Source organism: Thermobia domestica, chromosome 9 (assembly GCF_964235325.1).
Source record: "Thermobia domestica chromosome 9, izTheDome1.hap1.1, whole genome shotgun sequence".
NCBI classification, from domain to species: Eukaryota; Metazoa; Arthropoda; class Insecta; order Zygentoma; family Lepismatidae; genus Thermobia; species Thermobia domestica.
Window position 1 is genome coordinate 194,902,027 of NC_137462.1, and position 19,048 is coordinate 194,921,074.

A 19,048-nucleotide genomic window follows, 5' to 3' on the forward strand; every position below is an offset into this window, starting at 1 on the left:
TCTGTACCCCATAAAACCACTCTAAATTTGGAAATTTTCATTTTTACTGACTTACTTAGGAAATACTAACGAAAACGTTGAAGCATACCGAATTTCACGTTTATATTCCAATTTCAAGTACCTAAATATTAGATTATAACTCCAAAAAAAGGCCTATTTAAATAGCATGGGGAATTTCATCTCCCCTTTAGACTCCCTAAAAATTAAAAATATTCACTTTGGCAATTTTTCTGTCGGTTGGTTCCGAAAAACTACAATCATGTCAAATTTAATCACTGTAGTCCTACAGGAAGTGCCGTATAATTTTGGGGTGTAAAAGGTGTCCCATATAAATACGTACCATGGGAAAGATTTTTCAGTTACCCATAAAACCACTCTAAATTTGGAATGTTTTATTTTTACTGATTTACTTAGGTAATACTAATGAAAACGTACACGCATACCAATTTCAATTTTTTATTCCAATTCCAAGTTCCTAAAACATGAGATTATATGTTTAAAAAAAAAGACCAATTTAAATAGCATGGGAAAATTCTTCATCCCCCTTCATCATTTCAACTTTCCACGTCAACCGGAATCACCCCTTTAATTTATGTCAGTTCATGTAGTTTTATATACAGTTAGGATGTGTTGGTGGCAAATATTATTAAGTTTACAAGCTATTTGAAAGGTGTATACCATTGGAAGGAAAACCCGAGGCAGTATGAAACTGCGCAACATGCGCGTCATGTAATGAACTCCGTAATTTCGCAATGGGAACAACTAAGTATATTGAAACACCAGCTATGTCTAGTGATGTAGCAGCGAGGATTCAGCATCAAGGGTTTTGGGCCCTGTTGATACTCTTTGTATTTAGGTAATGAAAAATGAGATGTTAGCGATCGTGATTTTGTAGTTCGGGTAAATGAATTAGAATCTCGTTTGGACATAACTCTCTGACAGATATTTAATAGAATAAATCCTCCCCGCCGTTCTAGTGGCTAGCATGTGCGCCTTTCTTGTACAGGGTCTTGGGTTCGATTCCCGGTGGGAGAGCCCTTGGGAACTAATGTTGTATGTAACACATTATGACTCCTTTAAAGATGTACAATTTTGAATTTAAATCCAGCAATAAGCCACAATTGAGAATCCCAATATACGATATTCACATGGTGAACTACAAAAAGAAGTGAAATATGAACAAAAACACCAGAGGTGCAAAAAGTGCAGCCAAGTTCGTCAGCCTCAAAAAGTGTTGAGATGAGGATGGATGAGCCAAGTTCCTTGGCCACTGCATCTGAAAGGAACACTGGAACTTGGCGCGAGGTGTCAAGGAAAATGGGAATAGTGGTGGTGATAGTATTCCTTAAGATACCAACCTTAGGAATAGTGGTGGGTTTGGGACCACCATCAACCTTAGGAATATCAACTTTGATAAGGCGCTAAGGCACATATACAGTATACTGAAGTAAGATTGGTGGTTCGAAACCCAGACAAGGAAAACTTATATTCCTCCACGAAGTGTCAAAGTAAATGATGTTAACGAGCCTTAGGCATGGTGTTTGTGAGCGTGGTGGATTTGGGGGTCACCACTAGCCTTAGGGCTGAAATGTCCCGGCCGTGAAACTAGGAACAGACATCTTAATGTATTCGAATATGTTAGACACCTCGCGCCAAGTTCCGGTGTTCCTTTCAGATGCAGTGGCCAAGGAACTTGGCTCATCCATCCTCATCTCAACACTTTTTGAGGCTGACGAACTTGGCTGCACTTTTTGCACCTCTGGTGTTTTTGTTCATATAGTCATATACAGATACTAAATTACTAATACTACTAGGAACATAAACTAGAAATTGATACGAAAAAACTTGGAAGAGATTTGAAATTATTCATAAACTACAATAGTTTGATCAATTAATGATCTTCAAATTCAAACAACACAATACGGAGTGGCGATATATATTTTTATCAATATTTGGAAAAATAATCATCAAAACGTCAGGATTGATATTCAAAAACACTAAATAATTCAAATTCATTCAAATTATACAGATTATATACTATTATTAACACTAAGTAGAATGATAATGTTGGAGGAAAATGAGAAATTTAAAATTTATCTAAACAAAATTGCAAGTCTTTCTCAATAATCATCCAATGATTAAACAACATTCCTAATTTTTTTACAAAAATGCAAAAAATTATTTTGGTGGAATTAAAATGTAGGAGGAAAAGACTATCTCAATCTTTAATAGGACAAATATTCTTCAAAATTCAATTTCAAATAAATATTTTTAACTAACATTCCATTTATCAAAGTCCTAGCAATATTACAAACTTTCTGTAGAATGGAAATGTTGGAGGAAAATATTACCTAACAATTTAAAAATGTGAAAACCAACTAACAAATTTATTTTAAAGCAGTCAATATTCCAATACATTCACAATCTTATCTTTAGATTCAATATTAAATTCAAGTGGAATGAGAACGCTGGAGGAATCTTAATAATCAATTAAGTTTTTAACTAGAATACTAATGGTAAAGAAAAATTACCAAAATATAATTTAGGATAATTTACTTCAATAATATTTCCTACTCTTTTTATTATAACTATTAGTGGAATGAGAATGTAAAATATATCCTAAGTATAACATCAACATAAACTTACTCTCTTATTAGACCAAAAAATTTTATAAAGATCTAGAGGAGATCTAGACAAGATCTAGTTCCTTGAGAATTGTAACGCCCCCTTCCACCTAGCTTCGCCTAAGCGAAACCAGATTGAGAGTTTATTAAAAAAAACCAAACAAAAATTAATAAACTGTCAATATGGGCTCAGATAACAAAGCCTGGCAGAGAGGGCTTGGGAGAGAGGAGTCGAGCAGTATCGCGTAACCAACTTTGCGCGTATTAGCTGGAATTGCAGATCCAATATTTCTGTTTTCAGAAAGGGAAACACTTCAAACATAAACAAAATAAACATGTACAACAGTGTTTCAATTTTAAAGATAACAACTTTAATGCCAATGGAAGGTTGTGTATATACATTAAATCGTTTGAATAGCGCATATACACTCGGATGAAATGTGCAATATACAACTATCCTAATAATTATTAATTTCTCGGCAAATTTGATTAAACCTCAAAAATTTCAATTTTAACTTTACTAGCAGATTCAAATCTTCCTTCAACTCAAAAGCAATAGTATTTCAAAATAGAAACTACAGTCAAAATTACTATTCTCACCAAAACTTGACTTTTAACAGTTACGAAACTCCTGTCCACTTTTACGAACATCAACTACTCATTGGTAAATTCTTTCAAAAATGAAAAATATTTCTAAATATAATTCTGGCAATATTTTTTATTTCTAAAATTGTTAACTCATTCAAATAATAGCAGTCAAATCTAATTCTGAATCAAAATCTTTACTTTCAAGGCTTATGACAATTTTCGAGAAAAATGTCTATATTTATCGTTCGAGAAAATATATCGCATCACGCTTGAACATATAGCTATATAGCTGAAAAAGAAAATACTTAAATTAAATGAAATCTTGGATCTGCAGGTGGTTCAAATCTTATTTCAACTATCACAGTCAAAATAGAAAGAATAATCGCCACAATTTCTGGGAGGATTTTAACTACTGTTGGAAAGCAAAGGCCCGCGAGTTTAATCCCTTTGGAGACAACATACAGACAACCTCACTATCCACAATTTTAACGAACACAACTACTATAGGTAAAATACGAGTAGCAACTCACCCAGTTTCAGTAATACTCAATGGTTTACCTACTAGCTTCTTTCCTCTCGTTGGGTATCTGGTCTCTTTGACTAACGGTTGACTAGCCACGTACGCAATTCTTTGCTCTGTGCCAGAAATTATGATATTCAACTTACGAAGTTCTGACAAGTTCAAACATCTAATCACGTAGTTACAGAGATAAATCACAGGACAAATCTTTAGGATTGCCAGAAGAAAAAGGATCTAAACTAGCAATCACTTCAGACTCTATTAAGAATTGCCCTACACTACCAGAATTCTCTCTCCTTAATAAATTTCTTTTTTTGAAAAAAGAAATATTTCAGAAAGATTAAGGAGTAATGAAACAGGCACAAAATGCATAACAATTTCACTCTCTGAATACAATTACTAGAGCGAAATGAGGGTTCACTTTGCATACAAACTTTCCCTCTCTGACTCTGTAACATTCACAAGCACAAAACAGCTTATTTCTTTGCCAATTTCTTCCAGTAACACTGTGAACTTGTTCCACAAATCGTGATACTTTACTTCACTTAACTCACAAAGAATATATAGCAGTAAAGGCTTTTCCGGCACGGAACTCAGATTTGCCCACGTATTCGCACTCAAAAACATGTCCTACTTAAGACACAAGCAAATCGAGAACACGTAACCACAAACAACTCCATCCACTCTGGATTCACTCAAGGAACTAGATAACGGGTCCTTGAGTCACCGAGCTAGGTAGAATCGGCGAGAAAAGCCACGCCCACCGCACAAACACGCACAAACACCTTTTTTCTCTCTAGTTGTCATAGCCTAGTTTTTCTAAGTCAATTCCTCCTTACATTATTCCCTTCAAATTTTTTAAATACTTTTTTCTTTCTCTTCTTTTTCTAAAAAGAAGACTTTTTACAAAGAGAATATAATTGTTTTAAATACTGAAAATTATTAACAATATTAGTTTAGATAGAAAATATAACGCTCTATATACATTTTTCCTTCTTGTAACCATCCATTCTTCTTCTCCTCAGATCCAGAAGGATGGTATGTTACATTTCTTAGATACGAGCAAAATTCAATATTACTCTCAGAATGTGCTATTGACAGAAAAGTCCTATACTTTGAACGAAGGCATATTTCACATTTGTGCAGTGGACACACACAGCGGTATAGTTTACAATTGTGTAGTGAAGTGTAAGAGCAAAGGAATATTCTTTGTTGGAAATGGACCTCCCATTGCTTGCCTTACACCACTTCAGGATTTAAGACCTTGCAAGCTCGAAGGCTCTACAGTGACAACTAAAGATCCAGGGACAAAATTGTGAAGCAACAATTTTTCTAAGAATATCTTAGCTTAATACTTTCTTTTATGCAACTGGTATTAACTGCAATAGCTTTAACATGCGAGAAGTGAATGACATGAGGGGCAACAGGTTAAAGTTAAAGTACGAGACATTTTAAATAATGTCAGAGTTCTAGTTTCTTTGCTGAAAAATCGACATAAAGAAAATAAAGATTTAGATGAAAATAAGTAAGAAATTAATGTTAAGGTCTTATCTCTGTTTGTTTTACTAGATGGTATGCTGGGGATATGTCGAAGAGAATATCACCACATCTCAGTTCGATTTACTTAAGATATCTAAAGTATAACTCATATATAAAATTGTTGCCACTTACTACGATGATAATATAATGATTACACACTATTTTCAATCACTTAAAATGCACTACATTTCAAAATCATTATTAATTACTTCACAGCAATTCAATACACTTTTAGATTACATGGCGTCCTGTTAAATTATACGAGGGTAAGTCAACTGAAAAAAGTAGAAATAAAAATCCGCATATGGCGCCAGTGAGCTGTAAGTTGGCATGCCTGTTTACGATAGTGTGCCGGATGTCTCCTAGGTGACAGCAGCCGGAAGATGCACAAACACCGGCGCAACAACAGTTCCAAAATGGCAGCCCCACTAGCCACATGCACCAGCGAGGAGCTACGTTCTGTGATTCGGTTTTTGCGAAGTGAAGGTGTGAAACCGATTGACATTTTTAGGCGAATGAAGGTTCAGTATGGAGATGCGTGTTTGTCACAGCCACAAATCTATGAATGGTGCCGGAAATTTGCAAATGGTGTTACGTCTGTGGCCGATGCTCCACGCCCCGGCCAGGCTCGGCGCGTAGTGACTCCAGAGACCATTGCAGCCGTTGAAGCCATCGTTTTGGAAAACCGCCGTGTGACAATAGACGAAATTGCAACATGTGTACACATGAGTCACGGATCGGCACATCATATTGTGAATGATGTTCTCCAGTTTCATAAGGTGTCTGCAAGATGGGTGCCCCGACAACTGACGCATGAACTGAAACAGCGATGTGTTGATGCGTGCGAAGACCTTTTCTGGCGTGCTGAACGTGACGGTAATGCCTTCCTGTCACGAATCATCACTGGTGACGAAACATGTGTGCCTTACCATCAGCCTGAAACAAAGAAACAATGGGCGGCAGGAAGTTCCATTCCAATGAAGAGGTATGCAACGCGGTGCACGAGTGGTTACGCCGTCGCCCAAAAGACTTTTTTTCTGCAGGTATTCAGGCTCTTCCGAAGCGCTGGCGGACTTGCATTGAACGAGGAGGGGACTATGTTGAAAAGTGATTTACTTCTGTACCCTGTGTGACCAATAAATAATATTAAAAAAAAATAATTATAGTTTTCATTTGACTTCCCCTCGTATAATGAATATTTCTTATAAACAACACTCTAGTAACGAAAACTGTTATGATGGCAACTGAATTACTGTCCTGACGATGAATAAACAAAGATTTATATCTACCGAGAGAAAAAAATAAAAACATTTACAAACCAAGATTATTCATGACTAGGGCTCGGAAGTTGAAGACCTAAAAATTGCCTAAAAAGGACCTATAAAAAGACCTAAAAAATCTTTAAAAAGGGCCTAAAAACTGGGGGAAAAGGTAGTAAAAATAAGACTCAATTTAATTAGAATTACACATTTAATGAACATAATGCTCAAGAAATACAAGCTTCTGGTAAGTTAACGATTCTCCAACATCCACAAACTGAAGTACAAACTAAAATAAGGAAACCTCCCCACTGGAGGACATTATTACGCCTCCTTATCTGACTTGTGATTGTTGCATATCTGGTCTTATCAGTCCAGTCGTTGAAAAATGTTTTATCATCGGAATTTTCTTTACTAAAAGAAAGATGTTTAATGACCAGTAAATTTATTGTCGAAAGATGAAGTGAAAAAAAAAAGACATTAAGACCTTTAAAAAGCTTTAAAAGGCCAATAAACAAAAAACGCCGAAAAAGGCAAGAAAAGGACCAATAAAATCCACCATTTTCTGGCTTACAAAAACCCACAAGAAACATATATTATGTTAAGCCTCGTCTTCGGGCACTCGTAAAAAAGAGGATTTTCCCTCAACTTCCGGCCCCTATTCATGACATTCATTATAACATTACTTCTTCTTCTTCTAATTTGTAGTTAGTGTCAGATAAAGAAGCATTTTTGCCCCAAAAATTAAATAAAATAAAAGAAGTAAATACGTGTTGTCGTTGTACATACAATTGACTCTACATTGCCTTTCTATATTAGGGTACTGGCGGAAAAGAGGACGTGAGGCTCCTACCATATTTTTATTCAATTACATTTTCACCGATTTTGTTGTCACAAGCAATTCTGTTGATGAATGTAAAAAGGATATGCAAAATAATAATAATAATAATAACAATAACAAAAATCCTGCTTCCCACTCCACACTTCCTCATAGTAAAACTAACATTTCAAATTGACGCTTTTTAAAAAATTTTAAAGTGCTGAAACCATGTATTAGATTATCAAGGTTAATATTATGTAATTAAATTAATGTTCAATGCACGTTATATTTAGGTGGTTTAATCCTGATTCTACATGCTGTTTGTTAATTCTTTGTTTAGCAACTTCATTTTAAAAATTTCGTTCACCGCAGATATTAATTTTCATAATGATTTCCATATTAGAAAATATTGAAAATATATGTTCATTATACACATAAGGAGAACTCGAAAAAAAATTTCTTCTGATCTAGGCGCCAGTTTTGAAAACAAAGTACCATAACGATATAAATCAATTTTGACACATATGACATGTTTCGGGCTTAAATTAACTAGGCATCAATTCGTATTTTTAGTCGCCAAGGTGACCTGTGTGTGGAATTTTTTCAAGCCCTGTACATAAGCGAATTCCTTTGAGTGGACATACCAACTCAGCTTAATGTTAATTTCATAAAAAAAATGATTACAAATTCACAACTAAACAACTACTTAAAACAAGGTTGAATAGTATTTTTTATTTAATTAGATTTTGATAAAGGGGAGTTTGAAAATGACAATCGACGAAACTAAATTAAAGTTTTTAACGTAATTCTATGTTCTTTCCTCATAGTATTTTTTTCATAAAATGCTTTGTATCAAGTAACATTAGGGCTACGTAATATTTTAGCCGGCCCATGTCGAGCACTGAAACATTTTCTTTCTCCTTAAATAGAAGTAATAAAGAAACGCAACCATCGGTAGCTGTCGCGATCTACTTTACCTAAAAGCAGCTCTGAGTACATTATGTCTTACTAAACGGATCCTTTACTTCTTGATCATATTACAGTGAAACCTCTACTAACGGACACCTCTATAAAACGGACACCTCCCTTAACGGACATATTTTGTAATCCCCAAACACTCTAATAGGAAAAAACATATTGGCAAACCTCTCTAAAGCGAACACTCTCTAGTACGGACACGGACAGTCTTTTCTGTCTTTTATAAGTATTATTTACCTCCGTATTACGGACACTTTCTCTAGAAATAAGTTGAAAAGTGTAGTAAAAATACATTTTTAGTAATTCATACATGTGTCACCAAGGACACATTGTGACAACATTTTGCCTCTTCAACTGTCTGCTCAGCAATCCAGATGAAGCGTCTTTGTTTAACAACACTCTTATGTCCTTTGCTTGCATCCAACTCCCACCCAAGCTGTTTTAGACACAAAAATGATTGACAGTTGCCCGCCGTTAGGGATGACACATTATGCTATTGTCCCGTTGGAGTCTCTAACCAACCAGAAGACAAGTTTAGTATTTTTTGCCCTTAGGTATATATATATATATATTGTCTCAAAAAGGACACTTCAGGACTGCAATTACCCCACAAATTATAGCGCCATACTGAAAACGAAGGAAGTACTGATAAGTGTAAAGTGCAGAGAACTATAACATGTTATTTCCATGGGTGCCTCGAACATAGAGTATTGGATGACAGGGGATCATGCATGTAATATTCGTAAATACGTGATTCATGCAAAAAAAATCTAATTGTATATTACGTTGCTCACTAATTTACATAACAAAATACTGAAACCTCTTGAAGGCGGACACCTCTCTATAGCGGACAATTTTTGATTCCCCACGGCTAGTGCTCTCAACGGGTCGGGTCGGGTCGGGTTGAAGACCGACCCGACCCGACCCGTGACCCGAATTGACTGACCCGACCCGATGACCCGACCCGACCCGACTGACCCGAACCGTGATCCGATCTGATTGACCTGACCCGATAACCCGACCCGAGCTGACCCGGTTGACCCGACCCGACAACCCGACCCGAGCTGACCCGATTGACCCGACCCGACAACCCGACCCGAATAACCCGACCCGACAACCCGACCCGAGCTGACCCGACTGACCCGACCCGACAACCCGACCCGACTGACCCGACCCGACAACCCGACCCGAGTTGACCCGACTGACCCGACCCGACAACCCGACCCGTTTGAGAGCACTATGATCACGACACTGGGTGAACGCCAAAATGCACTCACATTGGGAAACTAGTTTTAAAAGCATAATTTTAGAAAATAAAGCATAAAGCATAATTTAAAATATATAGCACAATTCTTGGAAAATTCTCTTTAACTGAAAGTTTAACATACTGTGTTAATATTTTTAAAGCCAATATTTACAATGCAAAATCATTGAGAACATAACAATGCAACAATGAAAATCTTATTTTCATTTCTGTAAACTTTTCGGTGAAATCCTTTGATGTGGAGAAAAGAAAAAAGTAAAAGAAAAAATTTTTCTGCCAACAATGAATAGTATGCAAGAACTCCATACTATATTGTTACAGTGACGACGCCAGCTTTAAGTTCTTAGGGGGGCAAAGGAGGGGCAGATACATTTTCGGGGGGGGGCTATTTGCCATACCAAAAATGACATATTTATTACGTTTGACTTATTTTACATTACATTGTGTATTTCGTTGCTGTTTTTATGTTAGATCTATATGATTATAAATTAAACTTATTTCAAATAAAATTTGTAACTAACAAATAAGTAACGTCTGCACATGAAATATTTTTCAATGAAAATTTTGAAGCCTAAACATAAATTGAATTACTTTCGCGTATGCTACAAGTAACACATTCGTCTATATGCTACGTCTCTCTCTCTCTCTCTATATATATATATATATATATATATATATATATATATAGCCAGAGAGAGAATTTACGAGGAGCTGCTGAAAATGTCGTAGTCCAATCCAGAAGGAGTGTAGGTACTAGGTAGAAAAATGAAATCGTAGTTTAGAAAAACATATCTCTGTATATACAAATATAAAGTTTCATATTAATAATGACATTCTTATTGTTTCTCAGGCCTCTGAAGTGATTATGTGTGCCCAAACAGATAATTTCACGAACATCCAGATCCTTACTGTTATAACATTTTTGTTCCACCAAGGAAAGTCACCGAAGTAAATTAATTAGGAAATCAGTGAAACACCACGGGACTCTCCTCCGTTATATATGGTGGTGAAGAAGTAAGTGGCTTATTATAAACGTAGCAATTTCTCATCAAATTATGCTTTACATCCAGGATGATTAAAAGCAATGACTCTTCCTGGAATCATGGATGCAATTTGTGACATTATTCTTGAAAATTGCAGCATTTCAGCCAATGGTGGATATAGCCCGGGGCCGGAGGGCCTAGGCCACCCCAGTTTTTGTGTGACAAAAATAATTTAAGCTATTATTTATATAGTTTTTAAAGTGTATAGTAAACTCACGATATATTTATTATAGTCTGAGGTCTGCACCCCGCTTTCTCAGTTTTTACCTTCTCAGCAAAACTTGTGTCAGAGATTCTGGGCATTTCTTTGGAACTCGTCGGTAGCATAATTCAGAATGGCTTGGGTATGCGCAAGTTCTCGGCATAATGGGTTCCCAAAATATATGTCAGGAGAATAAAAGGGTAACGGCATTAAGAGAAGTCTTCTCCCAGTTTGACCGTAATGCTGATCAATTTCGCTGACGAATAGTAACCATAGATGAAATATGGTTGTACCACTATGATCCCGAATCGGAACAACAGTCAATGGAGTAATAGCACTCATTTCTCCATCGCCCCAAAAAGTTCAAGACACAGAAGTAGGTTGAGAAACTGTTTGGAACATTCTTCTGGTATAAGTATGGAGTGGTAGACTACCTCCTCAATGGTCAGATATTTAATCCAGAATCTATACATTACTTACAAAACTGAAAGAAAAATTCAAAGTTCAACGCTGCGGAAAATGAAAAGAAAGGAATTCTGTTCCTTCAGGAGAATACACCTGTCCATCAAGCCCCTGCGAACATAACTGACATTGCATAATCTAGGATTTCAATGTCTAGATCATCATTCTTATTCCGCAGATTTAGCTCCGTCTAACTATTACGTGTACTTATTTCTCAAACTTAAATAACACTTGAAAGACGCCATTTTAGATCTGATAGGGGTAGTGCTACGAACAGTGCTGCGAGGAAATCTAGATTTTTTTAAACTTTTCTGCAAAAGCTGGAGCACTGTACAAGGTAGTATATTGACTCTCGGGGGAAGAGAAGAAGAAGTAAAACTTCACCAATCCACGTGCACTCCTTCCGGGTTGGGCTACGAATTTTTCAGCAGTTCCTAGTCAATATGGTAGACGTCACGTCAGTACTTTGAAACAAAATAAGTAAAGGAGCACTAGTATAAACCAATTACTAACTAAAGATCAGCACTCTGACAATACATTTTATTGGGAATCAATTTCTTCCATAACTTTATTATTATCATTTGCAGGAAGGGAAAACACAACTCTTTTTATCTCCTTCAAAAAATTAAGCCCTGGTAGTTGCAAACTAAGCTGTTATAAGCACATCCTCTGAATATTGGAAGCCGAGAATAATGTTTCAGAAAAAAGAAGTTTTAAATAAAACAAAATATGAAACTGAAAACTTCAAACCTGGATAAATACAAACAAGTTACGTAACTGATTTTACCTTTCTTTTGTTTCCAATCGAAGTTGATCCAATGAGAAGAAAAACAAGTCGACCAAATCTACTATTGTTCGCTAGGCACAATTATTAAAAATCATAAGAAAGAAGTATAACTAAAATTTACCTCAAAAGGGGCTAAATTAGAAAACAGAAATATGCGTGCATACCCAGACGCTCAAAGAAGAAAGCTTGAGGATTAATCTGCCACATAGTAAATTCATGGAAAGTGGACTACAATTTGTCAATGAGATTGGTTATGATACTGATATAAAATACTACGTGAAGAATGTTTAAAGATTGTACGAGTCTGGAGGGGCAGTCTAAGTGGCAGTCAGGGGGGCAAAAGTAGCTACTATGGGGGCGCTCGCCCCCCTTGCCCCCTTCTGGCGTCGTCACTGTATTGTTATGTTTACTTTTTGAACTTAAGCACTTTCTGTACTTTTTGGTGGCATCTTTTACTTTCCCTTTCTGTATATATGTACCTGTAAGGCGCACACAAATGATAGAAAAAATTTATTCGAGCAAAGCACATCTCTTTACAATGAATTAAGTAGAAAGTTCATTAAATATGAGAGAAACTAGTTGCAAAAAAATATCAATAAATAGATCAAGATATTTAGAATATTTAATGTATAATAAATATACATTATACACGATTAATGTAAAATAATCATTGAAATTAACAATAAAGCATAATTTAAAAAAAGCATAATTAAACAAGAAATAAAGCATAATGTGGGTTGCTCTAACAATTAAGTTGTATGAAGACGAGAAGAAAACGAAAGCTGGTTCCTTAACGAATTTCGTTGATCTTCTTTGTGTCTACAAAAACGCATTCCTAGAAACCTACAAGCTAGGTGTCATCTCTGTGATTATATCAGTTTCTAGTGCTACATGTGAAAGATCATTCTCTTCTTTGAAAAGATTAAAGACTTGTATACGCAATTCAATGACTCATGATAGGTTGAAAAACTTAGTGTTACTTTATTTTGAGAAGAAAATCGCTAAATCGTTAGATCTTTAACAAGTTGTGGATATGTTTGCTGCTGCCCACACGAATAGAAAGATCCTCTTCAAGTAGAGGCATGAACCTATAAGTTATTTTCTTTACCTGTAAAAGTGTATTTGCTTCCACTTAAGTCAACCAGCTACACATATTTTAAACGCCATGATTAAATAACTATTTACTTATATTAGAAATCAATTGCATTAATGAATCCTAGTTGTTTGAGGTACTAAATTCTTATATTTTCACTGTTTTTCAAAGAGTAAAATCATGAACAATAAAGATGGAAACATTCACCTTAAATACACACACACACACACACACACACATATATATATATATATATATATATATATATATATATATATATATATATATATATATATATATATATATATTGGAGATGTCCCCCTCAAAATCCTCTTGGGCCCTTCATTGCCCCCCCTGAAAAAAACTCTAGCTACGCTACTGGACACCATGCACCAGAGATGAATTCTCTACCACTGAGCCACCGCGGCCCTGCTTGGGCTTGGTCATCCATATCCAATATCTCTTTTGGCGTTGCTTAAACAACTTCTAGTTTTCTTCTAAATCCAGACTCCATATTGGCGTAGATATTAATATTACAGTCGATTGGTAAAATCAATCTTCCACATTTAAAAATTAAAGTACACACAAGTAGAAAAATAAGCATTTATCATAAAAACACTAGCTGCAAGTGTTCAAAATAGATTTATGGTTTCTATAAAATCAATTGAAAATTGCTATTTTTAATTAGGCAGCTAGTGAAAAACAGCAGCTTTCGACTCCAGCCGAGTTTAAACTCAACCTAAACTCAGTTGACCAAAGTGAACTGACCCGACTAACCCGACCCGACAACCCGACCCGATAACCCGACCCGATAACCCGACCCGACAACCCGACCCGACAACCCGACCCGACCTGACCCGATTGACCCGACCCGACAACCCGACCCGAATAACCCGACCCGACAACCCGACCCGAGCTGACCCGATTGACCCGACCCGACAACCCGACCCGAATAACCCGACCCGACAACCCGACCCGAGCTGACCCGATTGACCCGACCCGACAACCCGACCCGAATAACCCGACCCGACAACCCGACCCGAGCTGACCCGACTGACCCGACCCGACAACCCGACCCGAGTAGCCTGACCCGACAACCCGACCCGAACTGACCCGACTGACCCGACCCGATAACCCGACCCGAGTTGACCTGACCCGACCCGACCCGTAACCCGACCCGTTTGAGAGCACTACCCACGGCTGTCCGCTTTACAGAGGTTTCACTGTATTTATTTATTTATTTTAACACTTTACTTATTCTCAATTGTAAATAATAGCTATGCAATACCAGGTGTGATCAAAAAGCATGGTTAATGTATTTGTACAGTATCGTCTATCAAAGTTCTATCTATTTCAACTAGTGAACCCGGTAACCTAAGTCTTGGGTACAGTCAGTGTCAAGTTTGAACGAGTTGTGGCATGTTACTTGGGTTCCAGAGGCAGAAAATTGAGAACTATTAAGACTGTCTGTTGCGCGCTAACATTAAGTTTTACTCTTGTAAGCTGCGAAAAAGTGCTAAAGAAGTTCACGAAATGCCAAAATCAGTGTATAGCAATGAAGCAGTGGTATTGATGACTGTTTACCAGTGGTATGAGCGATTCGAAAGCAGCAAGGGGTCAGATGAAAACGAGCAACAATTCGAACATTCATTTGTTCGATTTCTGGTGTAACATTTCTTAATCAAAATATCATGTCTTGAATATTTCAAATATTGTTTCATGTTTATTTGTCTTCGCAGACTCAAAATAGTGAAATGGGGTTTTCGTCACTACAAAAGAGCAGCAGGAATGAGGCATATGATCTAGAGAATGGTTGGCAGTCATCAAATAAGCAAAGATTTTCGAGTGGTGAATCTCAAAAATCATAAACTCTATCGGCTATCAGCAATTATAATTGTACGCTAGAAAAAATATATATACATAGTAGAATGAAAGAGAAAAACAAAGAAATAATAAAATTAGGCAGGAAAAGGTCAAAATTGAAGACAAAATTAGGATTGGTTATAGTCGGAAAGTAGATCAAAATTGGAACGAAATTTGTTAAATCAATGAGTCGAGATAGAGGGAAATGGAAGGCAATATATGATGTAAAGTGTAAATTATTATTTTTAAAAAAGAAACAAATGTTACCTGATTTCAAGAAAAACACTACAAAAAGTAGAAAAAAAATAAAAGCACTTAAAAGCAGAAAATAATAAAGCGCTTAAAAGTAGAAAATAATTCATTACTCTTACTCGTATCTATAAAATATTTTGTAGTCTATCAAGCCAAATAAATTAATGTCTAATGTAAATTAGTTTTGATGAAAATTTTATTAGAAAGTTGGGGAAAAGGTTCCAAAAATTGATATTAGAATAGAAATAAGAACGAAGATCTCCCGTGGAATACGAGGGAATTTGAGAAGCTATGTTTTTTTCTTAGCTTAAAAATGACAAAGTAAGGTAGTTGAACATTGTGGAAATTGTCACTAGCCATTGTGTTTTATAAGACAGAAACGAACAAAATGGCGAAGAACAAAAAATTAGTACAATTTTCCATGGAGTCTATTTTCATTTTATTAATCTCTTGGTGTAGTTTCTGTAAGTTCTTTTAATTGTGAAATTAATGTAATAACACACCCCCTTAAGCAACATAGAATGTTTACCCGTATTGCATAAAATCCTCTTCCAATCCTGGATATTAATATGTCCACATTTAATGTGACACCGCCTCTAAAAGTAACTCCATATTGATGAAGATCTAAATGTAAGTTGACACGCACGCAGTTACTCAGAAAATATAGGTCATTTAGGAAAATGAATGAAGCTGCTATCTTCTGCTGATTCAGTGTGTCAATAGCCTATACATATATACAGTTAAGTACACAATATGTGAAATACAGGTCTCCACTATTACCTTACAGATATAGCTTCTTTGAAACGATAAAGATCTCTTTTTGTCCATTCACGTGTAATCTTTATGTGCGCGCATAGCACGCATGACGTCATTAGGTCAAAAGGGGACACTTTTGTATATATTGGGCAATAGCAGTTGATTTATTGAATTGGTTGTATTTAGGGACCATGTACGAAATATGCTATTTGCTATAAGTAGCGAGAGAACAAAATAGTTACACTCGCTAGGCCGTCATCAACACTTAACTGGATTTAGATATCAGTTTTCTCCTACCAATAACCATATAGCGTTTGGCGGGAGAAAACCGTGAAAAAATAGGGAGGAAAAGAAGAGAATAATGGGGTAGAGAAACAAGCTTTTAAAAAGTCTATCAGCGATTTTCTTCATGAAAACCTCGTAACCTAGGGAATATGAATTTTTTTCTCTTCTTTTTACATAGAATAAGTTCCTTACTAGTATCTTTGGAAAGAATGAAGAACGTTACAATCTATTCCCCCTTGTAGACTACTAACAAAAGAGACACGAAAGTTTTCTTCGGAAGATACTAAGAAAGATAGTTTGAATATAACGTTCTTCTCCACATAGCCAATAAAATGCTTAGGTGCGTGACAATAGCCTGACGTAATTTTAAAACTCTATCTCTGTCTTTCTTTCTTTCTTTCTTTCTTTCCCGCCTCTTTCTTATGTTCTCTCTTTGTCCCTCTTTCTCTGCCGAATTCTCTGTCTCTGTGTTGTACCTTCCCTCTATGTAAAACGAACATTTGTTCTCAGCCGCTGCTAAGAATTAATGGAAGGCTAAAGCTCGAAGGATAAATGTTAGGTAAGCATTATGAAGATTCTTATACTTCGGAAAAGGCTTGTGTAATTAATTAAAACGCCGCAATTGTATGCACTTTGTGAGAGTTTTATGAGCTGGAAGCCAAGGATCAAGGAACTTGATCTGTAAAGAGCCTCCTCTACGGAAATTCTATGGCGTCATCGTTGCGAAGGGGGGTAATATTATACAAGAAGTCTCCGAAGTGCTGAGTAAACGGTAGAAAGACGGTGTTCACCAACCATCCGTTCCCATAATTCAACGAAAGCTTTTGTCCCCCGGTACCCTCCACTTCTCTCTGTCTTCATGACTTCACAGACATCTCGAAAGAAATTGCCCCAGTTTACGAGATACTTCATGAAAATTAAGAAGATCCAAAAAAAAAAAAAAAATAATAAGTATCTTATACTTTTCCTTTCAGTGTATGTAGGGTACAAGAAATCTTTATAGTGTATGTATATATCCACTGCTCTCTTTTAAGAAATCGTATATTTTTTATTGTGGAATTTAAATGTGTGGGGAAAATATTTCTATCAGAATAAAAATAAAAGAGAGCAATATACTCCAGTATAACATTAAGTTTGACATCTGATAAGTCCCCTCTCTAATCTACGAAATGGTTGCCTGCATTTTTATGAATAATATACTACATACCATCTCATCATAGTATGGCACTTAAGTTATGATGACTATGGCGCTTATGCTTTTCGGTCTAAAGGTTATGATGGGCCTAAGGTGGATATTTTGCTGAAAAGAAGTGCATGTTTCATTCTTTAGAACAGAAAACAATTTGTAGTTCTTTATTCTACCCGACGACGAGAAAGATAAAAAAATATTCACGATGATATGTACTCATGTATGTTTGTTTTGAGATTATTTACACCTATATAGAACTCACAAGATCTGAGAGAACTCAATTTAAGCAGACGGGACGAGATCGACAATAAATTGATCATAACCTTCAGACAGGTACTGGGTATGTGTTATTGTATAAAATTCAATATGGTAGACTCTAAGCACTATATTAGGGGACACCGTGGTTCAGTGTTGAGTGCTCTGGTCGAAAAAATATCCTTGATTCGAGCCCAGGTTATCTGAGTCTGTGGTTGATAACATCGTGTCCTTGGGTTTTCTTGGAGTTCTTCCGTTTCCTCCAACATCCTTATTCAAACAATTATTTCATACTCATCCACTTCTAGTAATTATCCGTCTCCTGTAATGCCGGCGCGGTTCCTCTTGATGTCAATTGTCCTCTTGATGTCACTGTGTCCGTGTCTTTGTCGAAATTGATCCAAGTACTAAAAATCCAAGGTAACCAAGTAAACCAACGTCAACAACCAAGTAGAATGAGTGACAGAAAGCTGACCTGTGGTATAAGAGGTCCTTGGTTCGATCCTAAGTCATATGACTTTTTTCATGTCAACCTCATTTCTTCCACATCTTCATTCTTTCATAACCAGTCAATTTCCTTAATTGTTCATTTTTCTTGAAACAGAAGGCCATAATCTTAAGTCATTAATCTACATATTCCACTATTTCATGAAGGTGTAATATTATTAAGAATCATTTCTTACACAAGGCATGAACGATGTTATAGAATTTGGTGAAGAGATGTTGATAGTGTGTCGTAAATGTCTTAACCCACAATAAAACATACCTTGATAAAATTTAGGATTTTTAAAAGAATTATTGAATCATGTTACATTGTTTATTGTAGAAAAATATGTAGAAATTTTATTTTTTCTTTTTATTTAACTACATGGAAACTGAAATATGAATAATGATTTCATTCTTACACACATACACAATTTTATCTAGTATTTGAAATTGTTTTGAATGAGTTTCATATCATGAACATAAATAATTTAATTAAGCGTCCAAAGCAGTTGTTTTGGTAATCAACTCCATCTATCATTCTGGAAAGCATTTTGTAATGCCCCGCTATTGTGCAGCAACTCCTCATTACACTATATAAATTTTAGTACTTGGCGATGTGGACATTAGTCTGTATCGAAAAATAAAATTCTCGGGCAAGATGCAAAATGTTTTCGAATCGAAATACATAAACAAGATATATTAATATAAAAGTTTATTACAGATCCAAGAATAATAGATTTGAAAACTTGTTAGAGGAAGTATATAAATTGAATAATTTATTGC